This window comes from Mustelus asterias, unplaced genomic scaffold (genome assembly GCF_964213995.1).
Source record: "Mustelus asterias unplaced genomic scaffold, sMusAst1.hap1.1 HAP1_SCAFFOLD_204, whole genome shotgun sequence".
Taxonomy (NCBI): Eukaryota; Metazoa; Chordata; class Chondrichthyes; order Carcharhiniformes; family Triakidae; genus Mustelus; species Mustelus asterias.
In genome coordinates this window covers 482,354-490,797 of record NW_027590194.1, presented here as the reverse complement: position 1 = coordinate 490,797, position 8,444 = coordinate 482,354, and positions in this window count along the sequence as shown.

Sequence of the window (8,444 nt, the reverse complement as noted above, 5' to 3'; positions counted from 1 at the left end):
TATTCATTGTATTTTATTAACTTCACAGCTTTGTGTCCCATGATTAAATCCTGGTAACTCACAACCTATAATAATTTTTGAATTTGAGTCTACCTCCTAGGAGCTCCTCACAATGGTTAGCACTGCTGCCTTACAGCGCCAGGGACCCGGGTTCGATTCCGGCCTTGGGGGACTGTGTGGAGTTTGCATGTTCTCCCTTAGTCTATGTCAGTTTTTTCCGGGTTCTCTCGTTTCCTCCCACAGTTCAAAGATGTGCAGGTTAGGTGGACTGGCCATGCTAAATTGCCCCTTATAGTCCAAAGATGTGCATGGTAAATGCATGTGGTTATGGGGATAGGGTGGAGGGGAGGGCCTGGTGGGATGCTCCAGACTTGTTGGGCCAAATTGCCTCTTTCTGCAGTACAGGGATTCTATAATTCTACATTCAAATTACAGCTATTACATCAAGAAGGCTTTCATTTTCTGTCTTCCACCAGAAATTTGGTCATTTACTCTCTAAATATGCAAAGAAGAGGCATCTTAAATTGAACATTAGGATTTGTTCTCAAATTGGATTCAGCACAAAAGATTATGCTGTGCTTCATTAATATACAAAAGGTATGTGTTTCCTCAGGGCTTGTAATAATCCTGGTTCACCAGTTAGGTAAATAACAACTGCAACGTTTATTTCCATTTAACTATAATATAGAGGCTTGCAGCCTCATGGCTGTGAGTCAGCTCCGGAGAAGGTTCTGGAAGAGAAACCTGAGCTCACCAGGGTGATTCCCACACCCTGCTTTCCAATTGGTTCCCCAGGTCATGTGACCCTTACTTTGTAGATTGATCCATGAAAGGACAATAACCACAGGGCTGCTCATGCTTTGCTATCCTAACCTCACCAGAAGAACAGTGAAAACTCCACTATATGGATAAACTAGTAAGGCAATGGATGGTAGAGAGGGACAGTGTATACATGTATTGTAATATTCAATTGTTTGGGTGAACCAGCACTTGTTAATTGTCTGTCATTGTTTATATGTCCCAATGACACAAAGTGGATGGACTAGCTGTTTTGTTGCTATATCCTTTTTGTATGTTTCATACGTAACATTAGCCTTCTCTATTTCTTTCTCAACCCCCCACCCCTTCTGAAACCTTCATCTGTGTGCTTCTCGTCTTTTGACTCGGCTTCGTTAAGCTTTCCTTGCCAGCGTTCCAAGATCCACCGTACAACAATCAAAAAAAGGTTCATTCCTTAGTGTCACAAGTTGGCTTACATGAACACTACAATGAAAATCCCCTAGTCGCCACACTCTGGCGCCTGTTCGGGTACACAGAGGGAGAATTTAGCATGGCCAATGCACCTAACCAGCATGTCTTTCAGACTGTGGAAGGAAACCGGAGCACCCCAAGGAAATCCACGCAGACACAGGAAGAACGTGCAAACTCCGCACAGACAGTGACCCAAGCCGGGAATCGAACCCAGATCCCTGGCGCTGTGAGGCAGCACTGCTAACCACTGTGTCACCATGCCACCAGGTCAGATGGCACAAAGAAGCCAGCTAAGTGAAAGTTTGCTACGTGTAGAAGATTATTAAATGAGCCATTTTGAAAAAAAGAACTCCAGTGAAAGCATGCTTGCTTATAGGTACATAGGGACAACATGTGTGCATCAGATCCAGATGTTGTTCAAGCCTCATTTACATCATGTGAGCAAATTGCTGCTTATCACGCCATTACAGGCAGCTTGCTGCTCATTTGCGTTTCAGACCACCAGTAATGGTCTCCATGGAAATGCTAATGTTAGGCGAAGAAAAATAGGAGAGAAAAGCAGATTGTGAATGACCAGCACTTCCAAGGAGGGCCGCAGAGCCAGAATAAACACTCCTGTTCCATTTGTCTCCACAAGGGTATTTAAAACGACCAATTTTTTGTTGGCAGTCACTGAATAATTTATTGGAGGTGGGGAAACTTAATTCTTGTCTTGATCATTGCAGATCAATTTCAACGAGTGAGTTTAAAACAGCCATTAGGTCTCCTTCTCTATCAGGAGAATTGTGCATGTTTCAAGCAACTGCCAGGAATGTCTGAAAATTCCCTTGACCCAATCTTGGCTCGGATGCTTTTCAGGCATCCTTGGACTGCAGGACATTGGTCCCTGAAAAGAGATTTCATTGTGCCCGTTTTACATCTAGTTGGAAAACATTTAAGTTGGAAGGAAATGCTGGAGAAAGCAAGGCCTAATGCTCCCAAAAGGGACACTGGAGGCCCAATTTTACCATCAAGTTGCACCCATTTTTCAGGCGTGAAAACTTGGCAAAGTCATGCATTTAAATCGACTTAATGGGCTGCATGCTCAGCCTTCTTGGCACTTCCCCCATTACCACCGCGTTCGCCCATCCAGAATCGGCGTGAAACAGACATGCTCCACAAAAGTCTGATTCAGTCGCTCCAATTAGTGAGGAGGTAAATGCCGAGCGTCCGATGGCTCTCTGCTTGAGATGGGTGGGGTGGGGGGGGGGGGGGGGGGGGCGGGGAAGGTGGGTCTGACAGCTCTTTGCTTGAGATCAGTGGGTGGAGGGGTAAGGGGGGTCTGCTGCCACTGTGCCTGTGATCAGTGAGGGGGAAGGGGAGGGTCCGCTGCCAATCTGCCTGAGATCCGTGGGGTGGGGGGGGGTGGGGAAGGGAGAAGGTAGATCACTCTGCCTGAGATCGGTGGGGGGAAGGGAGAAGGTGGATCACTGTGCCTAAGATCGGTGAGGGAGGGGGGGGGGGAGGAAGGGAGTGGGTGGATCACTTTGCCTGAGATTGGGTGGGGGGAAGGGGAAGGGTGGATCACTCTGCCTGAGATCGGTGGGGGGAAGGGGGGGAGGGACTCGCGATCGGTCTGGGTGGCGGAGGGGGGATAAGGGGGGTCAGTAATGTTGTGGGGGTGGGGCAATGTCTGTGGGAGCCAAGGGGCAGGCATCATCTGGCCCGGGACCGATGTGGCAGGGGAGCCGCATACTATATATTTTTTCTGCACATGCGCAGTTGGAGGTACCGATCGGAGCTGCAGGGTTTCGGGCACATTAAGCTCCACCCACTGGCTTCTGCAGCGCAATTCATAATTGCTGATATTTGTTCAGGCAGAGTGCATATGGGGGCACCTGAGAACGGGTCTAAAAGTTGGTTCTGAAACACTCCCAGTTCCAAGTCCGCCCAACACTTGGAATCAGAATGGTAAAATAGGGCCCTGGATGTCTGGTACCTGTGTGAAGAACAACTTATTTTGAAACCTTGACCTTCTTGGCATGGTTGATTAAAGTGATTCGGAAGTTAAAAAAATGCCTAAAAAAGTGAAAAAAAAACGGAGAGTTCCAATGAAAATGATCCCCTTGATCTTTGCGAGGTTGCATTATTTCATAACTGAAGAAACAAATAAGGAAATGAACAAGAAACATGGAATAACATTGTTACACAGTATAAGGGCAGCAAGATGGCACAGTGGTTAGCATTGCTGCGTCACAGCACCAGGGACCTGGGTTCAATTCCAGCCTCAGTTACTGTCTGTGTGGAGTTTGTACATTCTTCCCGTGTCTGCATGGGTTTCCACCGAGTGCTCCAGGTACCTCCCACAGCCCAAAAGATGTGCAGGTTAGGTGGATTGGCAATATTAAATTGCCCCTTTAGTGTCAGGGGGATTAGCAAGGGTTATGTGGCTAGGGGCTGGATGGGATTGTTGTCGGTGCAGGCTCGATGGGCCAAATGGCCTCCTTCTACACTGGAGGGATTCTGTGATTCTAAGAAACTCAGGATTTAACTTCGGTACAATAAACTAATATTCAGCTGTGGCACAGAGACAGATATATTTTAAATTGTCAGAAGAAAGGCTTGCATTTATAGCATCCCTTTCACAACCCCACTCCATCCCAAAGCACTTTACAACCAGTGAAATACTTTCGAAGTCCCATCACTGTTATAATGTGAGAATCGCGACAGCTAATTTGTGCGCAGCAAGTTCCTACAAACAGCAATGAAATGAATGCCCAGATCATCTGATCGTTCAATCTTGTAAAATATTCCAAGTGGAAACGTATTGACCTCAGCGTACCTACTAGATTTGTGTTCTTTTCTGTGACATTTATTAGCAAATTAAGGGGAAAATCAGCTCAAAAATCCACATAAAACGATCATTAATTTCATGTACTAATTGAAGTCTGTCATTGAGCGCAACATGACTGTTAGCTCCCTGCATCTGTTCCCAATAAATCTGTCAGCAATCTGCTGATTCGCTATATGAGCACTTCAACGTGTTACCGACTATTACAGAGAGCAGCAGAAGAAGGAGACAGCTGTTGATAATTTAATCTAAATCACTCTACTCCCAAAGATCCCTTCTGTATTTGGAAGAGGGATGTCTCTATCTAACTAACAAATTTCAAAGAATGACACCTGATGGATGTTAAAGGGCAGACAACTTTATCTTTCTACCAGAAAAAACACAGGTGTATTCATTGACTTTTTCGTTGTTAGTTCAGTTTACACGGCAACTCAGATTGCACGAGGCAGTCAGCTTCCTATCAGGAGCATTTACCACAATCACAGCCGACTTCTATGGTGCATTTCGCATTCCACAAACTTACTGTTGGCGTGAAGCTTTGCACCAATGCTAAATTTGGAGTGTAAATGGAATCCAAACAGATTCCAAAGCAAAGTAGAATGAGTCTCAATCTATCTCTGCTTTGTTTCAGTGACACTGAAGCTGCTGATGTGCTGTGTGGTGTACGTGCATCGATAACGATGTAAGTTTTCTGAAGAATTGCTGATACAATTGCAAAAATACTTCTGGTCATTTTTATGCAAATGGAATCATACAGCCAGATTGTACCTCAAACTCATTTAAAAACAAATTCCATTCACCTAAGTGTAACTTGTCTATATGACTTTAATCTTAAACAGTCCTTTAACAGCCACCATTTTCTGAAAATTTTACTTTTGTAAAATATCATAGGATCAGTTCTGAAATTTCAGTGTGTTAATCTTGCAGTCTTGCAATAGAGACAGTTTTGATAACCAGTAAATGTGATCATGCTCGAATAAAGTGTCAACATTCCTCTTGTGTATCTTCACAGAAATAATGATGTGGAGATGCCGGCGTTGGACTGGGGTAAGCACAGTAAGAAGTCTTACAACACCAGGTTAAAGTCCAACAGGTTTATTTGGCAGCACAAGCTTTCAGAGCGCTACCCCTTCATCAGGTGAGTGGACTGTTGTGCCTTCACAGAAATATTGAGTTCATTAGTGTTCTTAATTACATTGCTCGGTTACACTGGAATTTTCCTGTCCTGCCCGCCACAGCATTCGCTGCAGGCAGAGGGTGGGGGCAGCGAACCATACAAAGGTCTGTTGACCTTGGGCGGGAATTTAAGGTTTTGGGGCGAGCGTGGCCGAAAAGTCTTGCTGAGGTGTGGATGGGTACGATTTTCTTTCCACTGCTTTGGTGTCAATATGCAGTATGACAGTGCTGATTTTGAGCTTTCAGCAGTTTGATGCTGGGGCCTGACTGTTAACCTGCCAGGCTGGGGGTGAGTTTCTGTGCAGGCAGCTGATTAAAAGAGCAGAAACTGCTAGCATGTGGGGATGTTGGCAGGAACTTCCACCTTTGACTCAAATGCATTTGTTAGAGCACAGGGATTCCCTGTAGGTCAGGCTGATCTGAAATTTACACATATTAACTGCTCATTAATCCTGAATTCTGTCTTTGTATATCTGAGCGTATGGGTTTCCTGTGCTTTCTAGATTTCACCAGTTTGAACAAGAGGAGAGGACAGTGGGGATTGGTGGGACTGTACAACTTTCAGGCAAGGAAGCCTTTAAATACTGAAACATTATGACTGCTTCCTTATCCAGGAACAGAGGAATTTGTAGCAGAAGTAGGCAAATTCAGCCCTTTGAGGCTACTCTACATTCAATCAGATTATGGCTGGTCTCTCCCTGGTCTCAAATCCACCTCTCCACCTGTTCCCCATATCATTCTTTCCCTTTTTTAATGAGAAATATGTCTCTCTCCCTCTTGAAACCATTCAACGATCCACCGAAATCTACTGTCTCTCAACCTATACCTGTGACCTCTTGTTCTAGATTGCCCGAGAAGAGGAAACATTTGGTTTACATTTACTTTATCAATCCCTTTTAAAATTTGATATACGTCAATCAGATCCCCTTCCATCCTTCTAAACTCCAGTGAGTATAAGCCCAAACTGTTTAATCTCTCCTCATACGTCAACCCTTCATCCCCAGAATCAATCCTCTGAACTACCTCCAATGCCAATACATCCTTCCTCAAATAGGGAGACCAAAACTGGACACAATACTCCAGATGTGGCCTCACCAACACCCTATACAATTGCAACAACACTTCTCTACTTTTATACTCCAGACCTTTTGCAATAAATGCCAACATTCCATTTGCCTTTTTTATTACATGCTGCACCTGCATACCGACTTTCTGCGATTCATGAACTTAGGCATCCAGATCCCTCTGCCCGGAAGCATTTTGAATCTGCTTTCGTAATAATTTGCCTTTCTATTTTTTCTGCCAAAATGGATACCCTCACACTTATCCACATTAAACTCCATCTGCCAAATTTTGGCCCATTCTCCTTGCCTATCTATATCTGTCCGTCGAATCTTTATATCCTCTTCACTGCCTGCTTTCCCATCTATTTTAGTATAATCTGCAATTTTTGCCAAGTGTTGTAGGTAAATAATACCTCTGAGATAGTTAGTAAGTCAAAGTACAATGAGCTTTATTCTCAAAAGCTTTTGGGAGAGACCTGGCACCTTAACAGCGGTTCACCAGATCTCTCACTGAACACAAGAAGTGTGGACATTTATACATTATGGCTCCCAGCACCAGTCACTGGTCTGGTCATGAATTAAAGTTCATATAACAGTCCTTGATCATGAAGCACGATGCATCTGGCAGCCTCTGACCATAAACCAGAGTGTATCTGGCATTCTCAGGTCATGAAGCAGTCTTTGGTTTCCTGCTCTTCCCGCGGCTTTTCCTTTGAAGTGACCAGCGTGAATACAGCTGCCGCAGCGGGAGTTCTCCTTCAAACGGCTGTTATCGCACTCCACATCTTGTAGCTGCTTTCTTTGTTTAAATCACACACAAGCCCTCAGGAAAGGTAAGACTCTACAAACAACATTTATATTTAACTGTCTGTCTTATAAGAATAGAAGTTAAAGAATGAAACCATGAATAAATAACTTATATTGATGCCAGGAGCAGTATAAACCTGGGGAGATTAGCCACAATGAAGAATTATGTTTGTGATACATTCTATGTACAAAATCCATTAACCCTTTAGGTACAAAATACATTGAGTACAAAAAACATTAACCCTTTCCCTTCTTTACCATGTTCCATTCTGTCCCAGCTTCAAGATCATTTATATAAGTGAAAGGCTTTTCATCACAGGAATTGTTCACAGGAATCAAGAGTGCATTTTCACTTCTTTGGAGGTGATTTCCCAGATTTTGAAGGTAATTTCTGTTATCTTGGAGTATTTTTCCCTTTGATTTGCAGTAACCAGCTGCCAGCCTTCATACCGTGAAGAAGGGGCTTGGAGCTCCGAAAGCTTGTGTGGTTTTTGCTACCAAATAAACCTGTTGGACTTTAACCTGGTGTTGTTAAACTTCTTACAGCCTTCATACCAGCATGGGAGGCACTGATGCAGCTCTACCTCGGACCTCTGATAAGGACCACAAGGAGCAGCATCAGCCTCTTCCTCAACCATCTAACACTGCACAGGACAGAGGTGATGAACTAGGAGCAGGAGTAGGCCACTCTGTCCCACAAGCCTGCTCCGCCACCCAATAAGATCATAGTGCAGAAGAGTAGCGAAGAGTTATGTTGATTTATGAGGTAAAACATGTTTGAACTATTTGTGCACTATGTGATGATACTGTGCATTTAAGAAATGCATTGTTATCATAGAAATCATAGATTGTTATATAATATTTGAGGGGTATGTTTCAAATATGGTGCTTATGATGCCAATCTGTCTGCTCCAGGCAGCCCACATGCTTAGAATGCAGAAGAATAATTGTTCCCAGATAATGGGCTGTTTGTTTTAGCGTGAGCTGATGCATTTTTTGATTAGTTTTGGTTTTTCCCCTGGAGCTTCAGAGTAAAGTTTCATTGGGTTGATTGATAAGAGACAGAGTCATGTGAATGGGTGCAGCTAAGCTTACAGAGACAAACAGGCAGATTCTGCTTTGGTCTGCAAGAAGCAGGGGTTTTTTTTCTCTCTCTCTGGAGGCTACTGTTTGAGTGTCAGAAGACAGGAGTCTCCCTGTATATCTCTCTCCCGGGGTATTCAAAGGCTGTAGGACAAGTAACAACTAAAAACCATGTAAGCATGTGTTGTTTGCGAACTGATTTTGAAGGGGTGTTTAAGTCTATGAGGAGTACT